Raw genomic sequence first — 15,857 nt, forward strand, 5'->3', positions numbered from 1 at the left:
GGCAAAATCTTGCCTCACAAGGCTGAGTAAGCCTAATTAACCAAGTTGACTTCATTGATTGATTCGGTTCATTAAAGAAAAATCCCTTCATAAATATCAAACACTATCAGCCTATTCCACAGATAACGGAGAAAAAAAATGCTGAATTACTCTTTACTGATGCTCCTCTGGGACCAAACAGAAAACAGCTCAGCATTCATAAGGCTGTAGGGAATATATTATTATGCACCAGAGAATATTTATAATGTACAATTTTGATCTTCACACTGTCATTTGCAATCCAACTTCCTAAATCTGCTTAGTGCTTACATTATAATTATAATTACAGGCTTCACTTTTTATAGATAATGTCTTTAACAACTGTAATTCAGCGTTGGATAATTTGGAGAATTTCAGACGAGATCTAAATGGAAATCATAACAAAACATGGTCATGATCAGCAGGACAATATATCATTAAAAAGAAAAAGAAACTGGGTTGCATAGTATGCTGGGTGGCAATACACCAAGTAAAGCTGAGCGGTTAACTAGAAGACTATGCCGCTTTTTAACTTAGGCCTGGGTCTTTCATAAGCAACGTTTTGTTGTGCTGCAGGCCTGTACATGACAGAACAGAAGCTCAGCAAGAGAAGTCTGGGACACAGACTAGTAACTCCAGGAACTTGGCCATGATCTCTGGTTAGTCTCTGTGGGAATTCCCTTTAACATGCTTTAAAAAAAATTAAATAAGTGAGAGGGGTCTATTGGGCCTTAATCTCCAATAAGCAGTGCGGATTTAGAGTTTGGATTTAACCTCTGCAAGGAATTCACACCACGATTAAATCGCCATCACATAACGTGCTGTTAATTTCTCAACGACACGGTCAGAAGAGAGTAGACATAGAGAACAGCTTTCACAACACTTTTCCGGCTGATTTTCAAAACCACTGAAAACAACAAACTAGGACAGATACATTTTTTGGAGCATGTCATTTACTCTGAGGTCACGCTACTGCTGAATGATTGCAACCATACTGACATTCTTCCAGACAGCACTAACAGGAAATGCATATATTAAAAACTTCGATAGCCGAAAAGAGATTATCCATCACATCTAGCCTACCTGGAGGTACAGGCGTGATTCAAAACCAAAAAGAACTGTTGACTGACAAATATCCAGGGAGTGTAAATGAACGAATCGCTAAATGACACAATCAGTGCCATCTGTTTGTTCCAGCGAGTTTTGAAATAGATTGAAAGTTAGTATTTCATAACTAACACAAAGTTTTCTGCTGTGCTGTTTGGAAACCAACTATAACAAAGAATAAAGAATTTACTTTTATACAATCTATTGCTGAAAGAATAAAAAATAACTCCAAAGAGCCAAAGAAAAGGTGAAGTCCAGCTAAGAGTTTAAGTTGATTATTTGGTATTCTTGTGTGTACCAGCACTGACATTCAAATCACAGAGGCATCTTAATTAACCATGGTATTCAAACTCAAACTCATCTTATACAGACTTGCATTGTTTCCTTAAAGGAATAAGTTCGTTATTTACTACCCTCATGTCATGTAGGAGAAATGCTGCAGAATTTACACAGCCCTTTTAAAGGGATAGTTCACCCAAAAATAAAAATTATCCCATAATTAACTCACCCTCAAGCCATCCTAGGCGTATATGACTTTCTTCTTTCAGCCGAACACAATCGGAGTTATATTAAATAATATCCTGGCTCTTCCCAGCATTGTAAAGGTGTTGAATAGAGCTCGAGTTTTTGAAGCTCCAAAAAGCACATCCATCCATCCATCATAAAAGTAATCCATACAAAACCAGTGGATTAATAAATGGCCTCTGAAGCGAAGCGATGGGTTTTAGTAAGAATAATATATAATTAAAACTTTTATGAACTATAATCAATCACTGGCTTCTGGCAACGGCCGTAAGCGTGTTCACGAGAGTGTCGCATTACGGCGGAAGGGTGACCTCGGACCCGACAAATTAAAGGGTCTTTAATCATTTTTGGGTGAACTAGGCCTATCCCTTTAACCCACTGGAGTCACATGGATTACTTTTATGATGATGGATGGATGGATGCGTTTTTTATAATATTATTATTTAAAATAACTCTGATTGTGTTTGGCAGAAAGAAGAAAGTCATATACACCTAGAATGGCTTGAGGCGAGTAGCCTAAGTTATGGGATAATTTTCATCTTTGGATTAAAAATTCCTTTAAAGTCCCCGTGAAATCAAAATTGACCCTATTTACTTTGTTAGCGCATATTACTAGTCTTTTAATGGTAACATAATACATTGATTAATGAGCGCTGCTTTTAAATGAACATTTCTTTAAAACAAAATTTATTTGACAGATTTTCCTTTTCTTAGTGTCATAAACAAGCTTTAATCCCATGAAACTTAAACTGGAATGTCACTGTTTCTGTCACTGCAACTTCCCAGCAGGCGAGCACATGCGCGCACACATCACTTTTGAAGTAAAATTTAAAACTGAGGATGCGGTGCATCGTGATGCATCGTGATATCGAATTGAACCGGATCGATGACATAATAATCATAATCGAACCGAACCGTGAGACCAGTGTCGGTTCACACCCCTAATACACTAGATGTCGCCTTAAAGACATTCGTTCCAATGAACTGCCGTAGACAAGGCGACATCTAGTGTGTGTATATCTATGCACCAGTCTGCGTACACGTCAGATCAGATCACTTGGACATGGCTGTGTATAAGAGGTAAAAACGATATAAATACTGTTCGTTTTCTCACACAAACCGCTCGTTTCGTGTCTTAGGCCATCAATGTGTACTTACGATGGGGAATTGTTTAATTTGGACGACGGGGAATTGTTTTAATTTGAACTCTGTGCATGCTCTTTGAGACAGTGACCATAGACCTGCATTATATGACTGACAGACAAGAACGGTTTGACCTAAAAATATCAAAATTGAAACTACTGCGGAAGAAAAGACACCTACATCTTGGATGCCCTTGAGGTAAGCTAAAACATACCAAAAATTAATTTCAAAGTGAACTATCCCTTTAAGGTTTTGCGATCGCGCGTACATTGTGTATAGGGAGCAGTGGGACTGACCGCACATTTTGCAAGATATTTGTCAATGACACTCAGGATATGTTGCGCACTAGGCTTGCTGCGATAGTCCAAGTTATCGGTGTTACAGAACAGACACAATTAAAAACTGAACGCGTCTGCTCAATTCAAGCACAGATCAGCAGCAGAAGTCAGATTTCATTTATCGCGTGACGAGAATGAGGCGAGCTGACTGACAATGGCGGAATATTTGGTTTTGCTGATTTTCAGTTTTTTTTATTCAAATTTTCTGTAAGTTATTTGTTATTTTATATTAGGCCTATTGCATGGTGTATGCCGTGCTTGTTCATTTTGTTGATAAAAGTTCTGTTTAATACAAGCGGGTTCATTGTATTGTTTTATGTTTTTCATTAAGAATAATAATGAACCCACCATTCAAGCTATTGCCGCCCCCAAAAAGCCGCTAATTTGAAAGCAAAAGTAAAATGCACACGGCATTCAATTTTTTTTTTACGTGATTTAAAAGCGAGGTAGAAAAGAGGGATGTTTAATTTCCTCAAATCCTCCGCCATCGCCCTATCAGTCATCTCATCTCTCCTTACTCTTGTCATGTGATCAGTGAAATCTGGCTCCGTCTGCACTGTGCTGCGAGGCTACAGCTCGTGCTATATGAAGCAGAGCAGGAGCTTTCAGTTTCTAATTGTAGCGTCCGTTGTCTAACTGAACTAAATGGTTTTTATTTCCATTAAAAAGTAATGTAATCATTGTATGGCCGAACACCGTGTAACACAGATTACCGCAGCAAGCCTACAAGCGAAGTATACTTTGGGGTTTGGATACACGTTTAAGCAGTCAAATAGCCTACACAATGTCAAAATGCCTGTTTTGGCGAGTATTCACATAAAATTCACGTTCACTTTTTTCAATAATTGTTTGAGGACTTTTTCTAATTGCATTAGTTTGCAGAGTATTGGTTTCTGCTTTGGTATTGTGAAATTGCTCAGGTATTTTGAAAGCCTACACAAAACTTTTCCGTTTTCTTCAATGTCATGTCATATAACAATTAAGCTTGCCTTATGGGCTTGTTATACTAACCGGTTATGAGGGACAATGCAGAAAGGAAGTTTAAACTAGTCGGATGCAAAATTTCCGTTTAAAGTGCCCCAATTATGGATTTTTTTAAATTACCTTTCAAATTACAGGTGTTCAAAATACTTAGTTTTGTGTTTTATGTTGTGTAAGTTTCCGGCTAACTGGCTAAATCACGTTATTACTGGCTTACTGAAATACTTCTGCTATATTCAGCTGTGTGCCACTATTACCTAAAACTGTGTCTATTAATGGAGATTGTCTGTCGTTCTTACTACTTTGAGCAAAGATAAAGGATGGAGCAAGATTTGTTTTTACAAACATGTATGCTACATCAGTCATTCACGTTAGTACTGGGCGAACATATGCACCGTTATTGATACAGTTCCCGCATGTGCACCGCAATACATGAGAAATATACACATCAGTTTGTTGATGGACATACACGTAATGCTGATGGTAAGGAATTACAGCTGTAACATCTCATAATGTACCTCAAAATGAGTAGCGTATCACTGAGAAACGTTCTGCTCAAGTCGTCCTTGCGATGGAGGTTCGGGTTGAATAACTAGTTCTTCCAACGTTTCATCATCAGACTCGAGCTCGGGTTGATATTGTAAAAATCGACATCATTGTTCGTTACTGTCTTTAGTGAAGAGTCGCTGAGCTGTAGGAAGCCTCCGGATGGAGCTGACGTTCAGTTATGGTAATGAACGTTTTTGTTTGTAAGCGGTAGACCAATCACAACAAACTGAGCTGTCAGAAAGGAGGGATTTAGAGACATTGATTCATCTATCGAGTCGTTGAAAAATGTGGTAATGTGTATTATGAGAGAATGAAACCTTTGACGCATGTAAACCTGTAGGAGACTCCAAACCAACATTAGGAGCCTTTAATATTGACCATAATTATAATTTTTGCCATAATTGAGCAGCCCTATGTTTTTGTATTAAAGTCCCCGTGAACCGGAAGTTGCACACGATTTTTCTCCAGTGTTGTGACGTATTTCCCAGTGAAACGGAATATTGAACAGAGGGCAGGGTTTTACTCTAGCGCTCCTCCTCTCCATCTCTCGCTCATAGCAGACTAACGGTTTGAGGGGAGTGGTTAAGCGTTTTTCAACCCAAGCCGTCAAGCCTATGTCATCAGAGAGGGACCGCCATTCCAGACCGGAAGTAACTTTTCAGACTTTGATTAAAGATTACCACGGCAAACAATTTTTTTCTGTGTCTTAACTTGCACGGATTAATTGTTCACCACAGATGCGCGCATCAACCGTCGCCGAGTCCGCTGTTGAAAGTGACGATCATCCATTTATAATCACGTGTAACAACACAGAATAATTGTAATTTGACCATCGGGTGCGGATACTTAAGTCAGAGAAAGTTATTGGGGCGGGTGGGTGATTTGTTTTTGGCTGCGGATTCGGGTGACGGAGCTCATCCACTTACTCTAAAGCAGTCAGACTCTGCCGGGCGATAACAGCTCGGGGTGAAAACGGCTAACGTGGTTTATCAAGTTAGTGGTATATCCTCCTGCATATTCTATTTGTGCGTGACATGAGCGCACACAGCGCGTGTCTTCTGCAGGTCGTGCTTACCACGTTGTTCATAAAAGCCGAAATGTGCCCAGATGTTGGCTTTTAAAGTAGTTGGAGCATTTTTAATTTTCTCTCACTCGCGTCTCACCTCCCTCTGCCATTGTATGCTACCGCAACAAAGCACGTACGCGACAAATGACGTAAGAAAAGCGTCAGTACATTATAACCGGTTATGGTCTATTACTGAACCGATACCGAATCGTCCTCGTCTTCATCGCGATGCATCGTAGAAACGATTAATTTTGACACCCCTATAGTGTATATATCTATGCACCAGTCTGCGTACACGTCAGATCAGATCACTTGGACATGGCTGTGTATAAGAGGTAAAAACGATATAAATACTGTTCGTTTTCTCACACAAACCGCTCTTTTCGTGTCTTAGGCCATCAATGTGTACTTACGATGGGGAATTGTTTAATTTGGACGACGGGGAATTGTTTTAATTTGAACTCTGTGCATGCTCTTTGAGACAGTGACCATAGACCTGCATTATGACTGACAGACAAGAACGGTTTGACCTAAAAATATCAAAATTGAAACTACTGCGGAAAAAAAGACACCTACATCTTGGATGCCCTTGAGGTAAGCTAAAACATACCAAAAATTAATTTCAAAGTGAACTATCCCTTTAAGTGAAAAGAGAGCGTGCATTCATAAGTGATTTCAGCACCCCGCATATTGATAGCAGCTCCCTGTAATGCCCACGAATAATAGGCCTATACACAGAGTACGCGTATTGCGAATTCAAAAGCGGAAAGCAAGCACCCGTTCAAAATAACCCCCCTCCTCCTGGTGTTATCGGTATGACCGGTGTTGTCACAAGTTTATATACCAGAGTGAAAAATTCTTCACCCTGACATTCCTATTCGCTGGTCCATGTTTCGCTACGTCTCAGAGAATCAAACTGATCCTGTAGGGGCAAAAGCGCAATAAGGGGAAAGCAACGAAATGCGGCACAATAAACATTTGTTTTCTCAATGATTGTGTTTTCATAAGCCAAATTTAGACAAAATGTGTATTAATCGTACAGCCCTACAATGACAGTTTGGTGACCACAGCTGTCAAGATCCAAAATCTAAGTTCATACAATTTGTGCAGTACATTCTTGGTTTTCTGAGGATGAGGACCAAGCTATTTGAGCAATTTCCCGATAAAGTTTCCCTTTGTGATTAGATTAAATGTGGCGTCAACAAGTTTGACAGCTATGGTCATCCTCCTGGTTCCCTCGTCACATTAATAAATCTATATGGACAGACAATGTTGTCAAAATCCCTGCAGTCGTTTATCAGATAAAGAAAAGGTTGCCTCTCTTAACTGGTAATGTCATAATGAAGCGGTTTACACGAGTCAAAACGATACCAGACAACATCAGACGTGTTCTTTCCAGCTTGTTTGTGCAAAACAGCATAACTGTTCTTCACTGGAAGCCTCCTATATTGATCAAGATCTCTGCTGTTAAAACTGTTCACATGACAGAAGGTTCCTCCTTCCTGGTGCAGGTATCCAGTTTGATTCTCTAAAGGTGACATTCTCACACACTCATCAAGTTTCCATCTGCTAGGCTAGATAAATGCATGCGTCACTAAACTTCAATGGCATTTCAGAATAGCCTATGTGAGATTGTGAGACAGAAATATGCTTATTTATGTACAATAACGCAAAATGGTTAGATAAAGTCAATCAAATCACGGCAAGGTCATGATCTCTCATAAATGACTGTCATGCTACAATTCCCAGAAATGTTAGTTCTGTCCACAGAAATAGTACTACAAAAATAGGATGATATAGCCTAGTCTAGCATTAAGCAGGCCTAACTTGACATGTTGTAAAAAATTTGCAATTCTGAATGGCTATTTATCTCAGAATTTTAGCCAAAGCAGTGTGACTTCAGTTTCCATTACAGAGAGATAACTGAAAAATGAGTCTACTCCACACATAACAAGTATCAAAATATTAAAGGACAGAAGATATAAAGCACATCATTAAGATGATACAACATTGAGAAAGGGCAGGTGAACGAGGAACAATCAGAATTTGCAATCGAGGCCAAGGGAAAAAAAAGGAGAACTGATGAACAGGAGTTCAAACAAAAAGTGATTTATAATGGATAATCTAGAGAAGTAATTGCTGTTGCTTACTCGTGCCATTGCAATAACTAGATAGTAGCCTACAGCAGGAGAACCTATTAAAATATGTACTGAAAATATAATTATTGATCATTAAAATGTATCCTTACTGTAGGTTGAAAATACACGCCTGAATGCTTAAACGGATTACATTTAGCATTAACAACACTTTGCATCACTATTCACTACTATAAAATAATTTTAAAAAGCAAGATGTGGTTCATAAAAGTATCATACAAAATAAATGTTTTACTTGGGCTAGAATAGCCTATATAAAATATGTAACAATTTCTCCCCCCCAAAAAAAAGTTAAATTACACGAACATGAATATGCCACTTCACCACAAAGGTAAACAAGGACAAAAAAAGTGTAAATTATAGGGACACAAAATTGCTAGACAATCACATCCATGAAAACGCACTAAGCATTCAATGCACAGCATAAGCAGGAACAGCACATTCGACGGGCTTGCAACCAGATACATATCCAAGCGCATGCCCCTTGTTACGCAAAATATAAACAAACACTATCATTCAGACACTATGCGATATGCATTTAGAGATATTTTAACATGCAAATGGTTGCTAAACTCCACATAAGCGCATCGAATCTCGTAAATATACAAACCGATAGATCCACATTGACAAAGAACGGGAAGAGCAGCGCAGACTCAATAAGGCGATCAATATTCAGGCTGAGCTCTGAGACGATGCTGTTTGAAAGTGGTCTATTAAATAGCGGTAACTACGCTGATAGGTGAACCGTATTGTCCTTAGGCCAGGTGACGATCATGAATGACGCTTTAAATAGGTATGGAGAGAGTACACGGGCTTCTGGCCAGTCCAGTGTGTGTTACGCAATGTCAACACTGTGAGAAGAGGAATGCGGCGCTGAATGCAGCTCACAACAAGGGAATACCCAGCTCGATAAACCAGCACTTTAATCAACTGCTTACTTGTCATAACAGAGGCATAATTTATATAATGAGGAAGCAAATTATACTACAAGCCCCTAAAAGGCTTGTTTTATTTAGTTATCAAAGCCTGCTGTTGGAAACAGTGCAGTGAAACTGGGAGGGAGTGTCATTGCAATAATATGCGACACTGGACATTGTCTTGTAAACAATGTGGTTAACTGATATTATTACAGACAAATGGAGTAAAAAAACGAATGCTAAATCAAAAAAATACATTTCAGGGGGGGAAAAATAATGTTTTCCCTCATCTATTGGTTTAATCCTTAATCCTTCAAAGAAGGGCACAAGTTTGCCAAGTTTAAACATTTGGCTAGTTAGCTCAACACTAACGTTAATTGAGCAGTCCATTCGACATTGAGTTTTATGAATGCCAAAGTAGTTTCACCAAAATAAATCAAGTTTGTTAAACCTGCATGCTGGCACAATTAAAGCTGCCATTACCTAACCAGCAACAAAACTCTCTCACATTAGTGACACCGGCTATTTGAGAGAAGACTCATTTAAAGAGGGTATATTTTCAGTTTGGCTGTTTCACAGTATTAAACAACGTGAAAAGTTGCAGACCAGAACCCAACTTAGCCATATTAGCCACATATTAGCTGAGCAGTTCGTGGAATGTTAGCCAACTTCATACGACGACAAAATAACGACACAACCGCAACGAGACATCTGTAAGGTCCTGACAAGAATAGATAAACGGCTCGTTTGAGGGTGTAGTTGAACTCACCCGTCCACCAGGCCAGGTTTGATTGGACTCCAGGAGAAATCCTCAGCGTGCTAATGTGGCTAACGTAGCCCACACCAGCAATCCTGGGAGGAACAGTTAACGTTAGTGAGAATTCAGGAGAAACGTGTAAACAAATTCTCTTCTTGTTTATTCCTTTGGACCTTCGGCAGCTCGTATAGTTGAGACGAGTCGGTGTATTTACAGTATCCAGGCCGTCCGGGCTGACAGTGTCGAAGGTGATGACTCACAGGGAATATAAACTAAATCAGCTGTGGCCAGTTTACAGCTAACTCTCCACTCCCAGTCAGTCACTTCCAAAAAAATGGCGGCGGGTAGTTTTCACCTCCTTCCCTTCGTGGAAAACACGGGAGAAATGCTGTGAGTGGCTCTTTAAACAACACCACGGGCGCTCTCTGTATCCACCCGAGATATGACAGCCCTTCAATGTCGCCTCGGCCGTAAAAGTTCTTCATGCGTGGCCCGTCTGTCTTGTGGCCGGGCAGTGATTTTCATCTCTCTCTCTCTCTCTCTCACCTCACTCTCTCTGCTCCTAACGTTACTGCAATCCAACCAGCACAGAGGCGATGTTCGATTCGTGAACGAATCGTTCTTTTGAATCGGATCAACCGATTAAACTAGTCGTTCACGAATCTGGCTGAATCTGTCAGAGCGGATCTCAAGTCATATTGAAATGATGGAGCAATAAATATAACCTATGTAAATTGTATGTAAAACGTTGTAGCCAACAATTGTTAACTGTAATTGTAAAATTAGATAAAATTTACACAAACAAATAGCTACAGTTTACAAAATTATTTGTGAGTAATTTTGTAATTTACATCTATTAATAAATGTAATTTATTCATTCAAATCTGCAAGCTACAAGTTAATAGCCGATTTGCAGAAAAGTTTAGGTGCAGTCACAAAATCTGCGTGGGGAAATCTTACGCACTCTTGCTAAATTCCAGATTGAGTGAATTCCTATGAACGAATTTCACGTATGAAAATTCACTGAACAATGGTAAATAGAAATTTCTCCTGCGAAAATGTTCAGCAAAATTTCACTTGGCAAAATTCAGCCATTTCAATTGACCCTTTTCACGGAATATGATAATGCGTTTCCAGAGTTATCAACATCGCAAATCTAGAAAAGTCTTTCTCTTTTCTGACTGCTGTAATCAATCTCTCTGTATATTTGTTTTTGCAGGTGGCTTATTGGCAAGTTTTATAGGCTAGCTAGCTAGCCCTAGGCTATGTTACGCTGGGATCTGAATTGCTCAAAAAACCGATTTGTGGGAATGAGTCAGACTTCACACATAGTGTGAAGCATTCACAACAGGCTGGGCGCGGTCAAAAGAAGTAGCCTACCAAGTTGTAAGGTGTCTTTTTCAGTAGTTACTAAACTAAATGATGTATTACAGAATCGTCATTGACATGGAATCACAGAAGGCTAAGGCAAAAAGCTCTGAGCAGTTAATCTATCCATTAACAAACCAGTATGTTTCCAAATCAATATTATAACTTTAATCAATATGCCCCAAGCCCATTAGACATTACTTTCTCTTTCTGCAGGAAATGTTTGGTTGTGTATAGAACAGAAGACTCCTTCAGTGTTTTTATCCTTTTATCCTGAGAGTGAGAGACTGTGCAGTTGTAGTGCTGAGCTTCTTAGCTGATTAACATGTAACTTTAGGCTTGGTTTCCACATATAGCTCTAAGCCACCTGCCGGTCATCAAATTCATATGTTCTCACACCGTCCAGATAATAACCCACTCAAAGAACCAAACCCAAAAAGCATTGCTTTTCTGTTTCCTTCTGCTTCACTGTACACTATAATGTGGCATGACAAGTATCCATACCTATATGGAAAACATGCCCAGACTGTCTCATAACTGTGAAAGACAGGCAAAACTGGTTTTATGGTTAACACTAGATCTGTTGTGATTGACACAGATGGGCACACATCCTTGTCTTTATTGTTGACAGACTTTTTTGTGTGTTAAAGCAGCCTGTACACATTATATATATCTTTCTGGCATAGATTCAACAAGGTGGTGGAGATTTTGGTCCATATTGACATGATACTGTAGCATCACGCAGTTGCTGCAGATTTTTCTGATGTGAATCTCTCGTTCCACCACATCCCAAAGGTGCTCTAATGGATTGAGATTTGGTGACTGTGGAGGCCATTTGAGTAGTGATCTCATAGTCATGTTCAAGAAACCAGTTTGAGATGATTTGAGCTTTGTGACATGATGCGTTATCCTGCTGGAAGCAGCCATTGCCAAGATGGGTACACTGTGGTCATTAAGGGATGGACATGGTCAGCAACAATACGGTACTCAGGTAAGCTTTTAAACTATGCTCAATTGTTACAAAGTGGCCCAAAGTGTGCCAACAAAATATCCCCACCATTACACCACAAGCACCAGCCTGAACCGTTGATACAAGGCAGGATCGATCCATGCTTTCATATTGTTTACGCCAAATTCTGACCCGCGTCTGAATGTTGCAGCAGAAATCCAGACTCATCAGAACAGGCAACCTTTTTCCAATCCTCTATTGTCCAATTTGGGTGAGCCCGTGTGAATTGTAGCTTCAGTTTCCTGTTCTTCTCTGACAGGAATGACACCGGTATGTTCTTCTGCTTCTGTAGTCCATCTGCTTCAAGGTTCGACGTGTTGTGTTCAGACCTCAGTTGTAACGAGTGGTTATTTGAGTTACTGTTGCCTTTCTATCAGCTTGAACCAGTCTGGCTATTCTCCTCTGACCTCTGGCATCAACAAGGCAATTTCGCCCACAGAACTGCCACTCACTGGGAATTTTGTCTTATTCTGTCCATTCTGTATGTCAGCCTGATCGAGAGTATTCTCGTGTTTAATATCTCGGTCTGGTTCGGTCACTTAACACTTATAAATACAAATAAGTTGGGCAGGATAGTCAAAACAGCAGGAAAGGTAACAGGCCGGCAACAAAAGTCACTGGATGTCCTTTATGGTACAGCTCTATATAGAAAGGCCCTGAGCATCATTGGTGACAAAAAAACACCCCCTCCATATTGAGTTTGAGCTGCTCCCTTCAGGACGACGATACAGAGTGCCTCTGGCAAACAAGAATATCTATAAGCGATCTTTTATACCTAGTGCAATAAATTTAATGAATAAACCACACTAAATGGTATTTTTCTGGAGAGAAAGTATATTGTACAAGATGTGTATGGGGCAAACTGCAGTGATGTGATGTGATGGGCGGAGAGATGTACGGCACTGATGTGATATGATGTTGGTATGTTTATATATGTTTATGTTTGTATAATGATGTTTTTATAGGTCTGGTGAGACCAAAGAAAAATTTCCAGCCTTGGCTGGACAATAAAGTGGTATTCTATTCTATTCTATTCTATTCTATTCTATTCTATTCTATTCTATTCTATTCTATTCTATTCTATTCTATTCTATTCTATTCTATTCTATTCTATTCTATTCTCTGTTAACCCTAGAGATGGTTGGGCGTGCCGTAAAAATCCCAACAGATCAGTAGTTTCTGAAAATCAGCCCGTCTGCAACCACCATGCCACGTTCAAAGTCACTTCAATCACCTTTCTTGCCATTCTAAATATGTACTATTAAGTCCTTTTTTATTTCTTTCCACATTTGTTGCCTAATAGCTTCAACATTTTGTACCTTTGATATCGTTTTTAATCAAATCTATTTTCACTTTAAGACAATGATTATGTTATACAATTATATCTGTATTTTTATCTGTATAAGGTGTTTGACAGATTGTGGTCATAAAAAATCCAGTGAGAAGATATAATAAGCTTCTTGGTTTATTTCAGATGTAATTCTTTTATTTAACAGCAACTGACAATGAATAAGTGAGTGTGATAAATGTGATGCATTTAAAATGTGAACTAAAAAAAAAATGGATATAGGCAGATTGTTATTTGTCATACACTGATATAATATTCTCTTCCTTATGGTGCTAAAACTGCTCTGAACTTCAAGTAAGTTCATAACTCAGAGGGAATAGGTAGATCGTTATGATTCTGGGAGATTTACTTTTACTTATATATATATATATATATTATCAGCATTCTAGCTGGTGGCAAATATAGTATATTTATTTTATAGTATATATTTGATTAATGACCTACACATAGTGCAGCATCTAAAATATTTCTGATTTACTTTATTAATGTAAATCTAATTGTGCAACACCTTATTGCATCACATAGTTGTTTGACACATTGAACTCACTTCACACAGATTACATCTGGCAAACACTTCCCATTAGGAAATAAGAATAATGATTGGAGATAACCTCAAAAATAGTATAACACAAAGAGAAAGACAGTCAGCAGAGGAGAAAGGTTGAGGAGAAAGGCATCATGTCTTGAGTTTTTGCTGGCCCATAACATTTGTAATTGGCAAAGGCCTCACTGGTGTGAAATGGTAATAAAATGACCTCAGTCCTATAAGCTTGTAAAAAGATGATTTCTGGAACAGTTTGAGAACAGTTTCCACAGTATTTTACGTATTTCAAACTACAATATTGTGTGTTACAAAGGTACACTTTTATGCAAACAAAAGCATGATGTTTGTGCTGTCATCAGATCAATAGAGAATCTGAGTGTTATCAATCCCACCTGTTTACAAACACCTCCACTGGCTATCACTGTCATAAATAACAGCTGACCCTTATTCTATCATCTGCATCTGTAGTTCAGTGAGGATTAATGGTTGCTGACATTGCAGATAACAGTCTATCAAGTTCTATTGACTGCCTAGCTATCACCTCTTATGTAACCGCCTAAATTGCTATAGAGGATGTCTTGGGATTAATGTAATAGGCTTATTACATTATTCATTATTTTAAGCATAGCTAATAGATTTTTCATGTCAGATTTAACCTAATATGTTTTCAAATAAAAGTTGTTTAACATTAAATTTGCTGCATTTGACTTCACTACAAATACAGCTTATTTCATTTATGCATTTGGCATATGTTTTTATCCAAAGCGACATGCATTGCATAAGGTATTGTCAGTTCTTGCTTTCTTCGGGAATCGAACCCAAAACTTGGCATTGCTATTGCTAGTGCCATGGTTTACTGTTCAAGCTACAAGATGGCTCTTTATTTCCTTTATAAGTTACTCCTATTGTTCACTAATAATTAGTTATTTCTATAATTTAGATCTGTGTTCTACTACACTGTGTTATGTTCTCATTTGTTAACATATTTAGTCTGCATTCATTTTCATACAACTTTTATTATTGATATTGTTTATTTCCTTAAATATAATTTATTTCATGGTTAATTTTAAACCATTATATAGTTTGAGTTGCTTTTTACTTTTTGCTGTTCATTCTGTGTTTCTTTGTATGTTCATGCTAGATAACTGGTTGGATGCAAATGTTGTTTCAACTTTAAAAAGTAAGTGTTTTTGCTGCCTTCAAATTTTAAGTTTAGTCAATTCAAATATCCAAGTTTTCACTTAGTACAACTTCACATTTCAAGTTGATTAAACTTAAAAATTTAAGGCAGCAGAAACACTTTTTAAAAAGTTGAAACAACATTTTTCATTTTCTTTTTTACATTAAAATTGCAGTTTTTTGTAATGTCACAAAAATGTTAAAAATGATGAGCATAAATTACTTGGTATATGCTTTAATACTGATGTGCAGCCCTTACGTCTTAGGGCTGCCTTGTAACAGTGAAACAATGTAAGCTCCACTCTTAACAGTCTGTTCGGTCACCTTGATTTTGCCAAGACATGTTGCTGGACTAACACATTTTGTTGATCCTCCTGGAACAACATTCCTGTCCAAAAATGTTGTCCTAACCTTATCCCTACCCCTAAATCTAACCCTATACCCGGCCATAACTTATCTCTAAAATCAGAGGGAAATGACAGGTGAATAACACTGATGTAGACGCACCTGTACAAACTTGGTTGTAAGCCTAAACTTGACATTTGTCCCTCAAATCTGATTGGTTGATTAGAATGTTGTTCCAGGATCAGAAAAGATGTTGATTCAGCCAAGAACATTTTGTACTTGGTGAAATCACGTCCGCCCAGTCTGTTCAACAACTGCAGGCTCTATTGATTGTGTATTCAATTTGTCTTCGTTCAATATTTTTTTTTTATCTTCAAAACCAAAGTCACTAATTATTCATATATTATCTCCTAATGGATCTCCCCGTATAATAGGGTACAAGTTAGCACAAAATAGAAGCTTAAAGCAAGAATTTAGACCTATTGCTATATATTTATATTACATACC

The 15,857-nt window shown here is 38.3% G+C and overlaps 1 protein-coding gene across 2 annotated transcripts in view; it reads right to left on the reverse strand.

Annotated features, from left to right (window-relative positions):
* taok1b (TAO kinase 1b) overlaps positions 1-10,131 on the reverse strand; it is a 35,926-nt gene extending 25,795 nt beyond the window's left edge. The window contains exons 1-2 of one of the 2 annotated variants that reach the window (XM_082140676.1): positions 9,731-10,131; positions 9,570-9,652 (exon numbers count right to left, since the gene is read on the reverse strand). The gene's annotated coding sequence lies outside the window, so the exon portion shown is untranslated. Of the gene's footprint in view, positions 1-8,493; positions 9,512-9,569; positions 9,653-9,730 lie in introns of those variants that run through there. The other variant, XM_082140677.1, reaches the window with a different exon arrangement.
* Positions 10,132-15,857: the final 5,726 nt, after the last annotated feature.

This window comes from Leuciscus leuciscus (genome assembly GCF_965113295.1).
Source record: "Leuciscus leuciscus genome assembly, chromosome: 16".
Taxonomy (NCBI): Eukaryota; Metazoa; Chordata; class Actinopteri; order Cypriniformes; family Leuciscidae; genus Leuciscus; species Leuciscus leuciscus.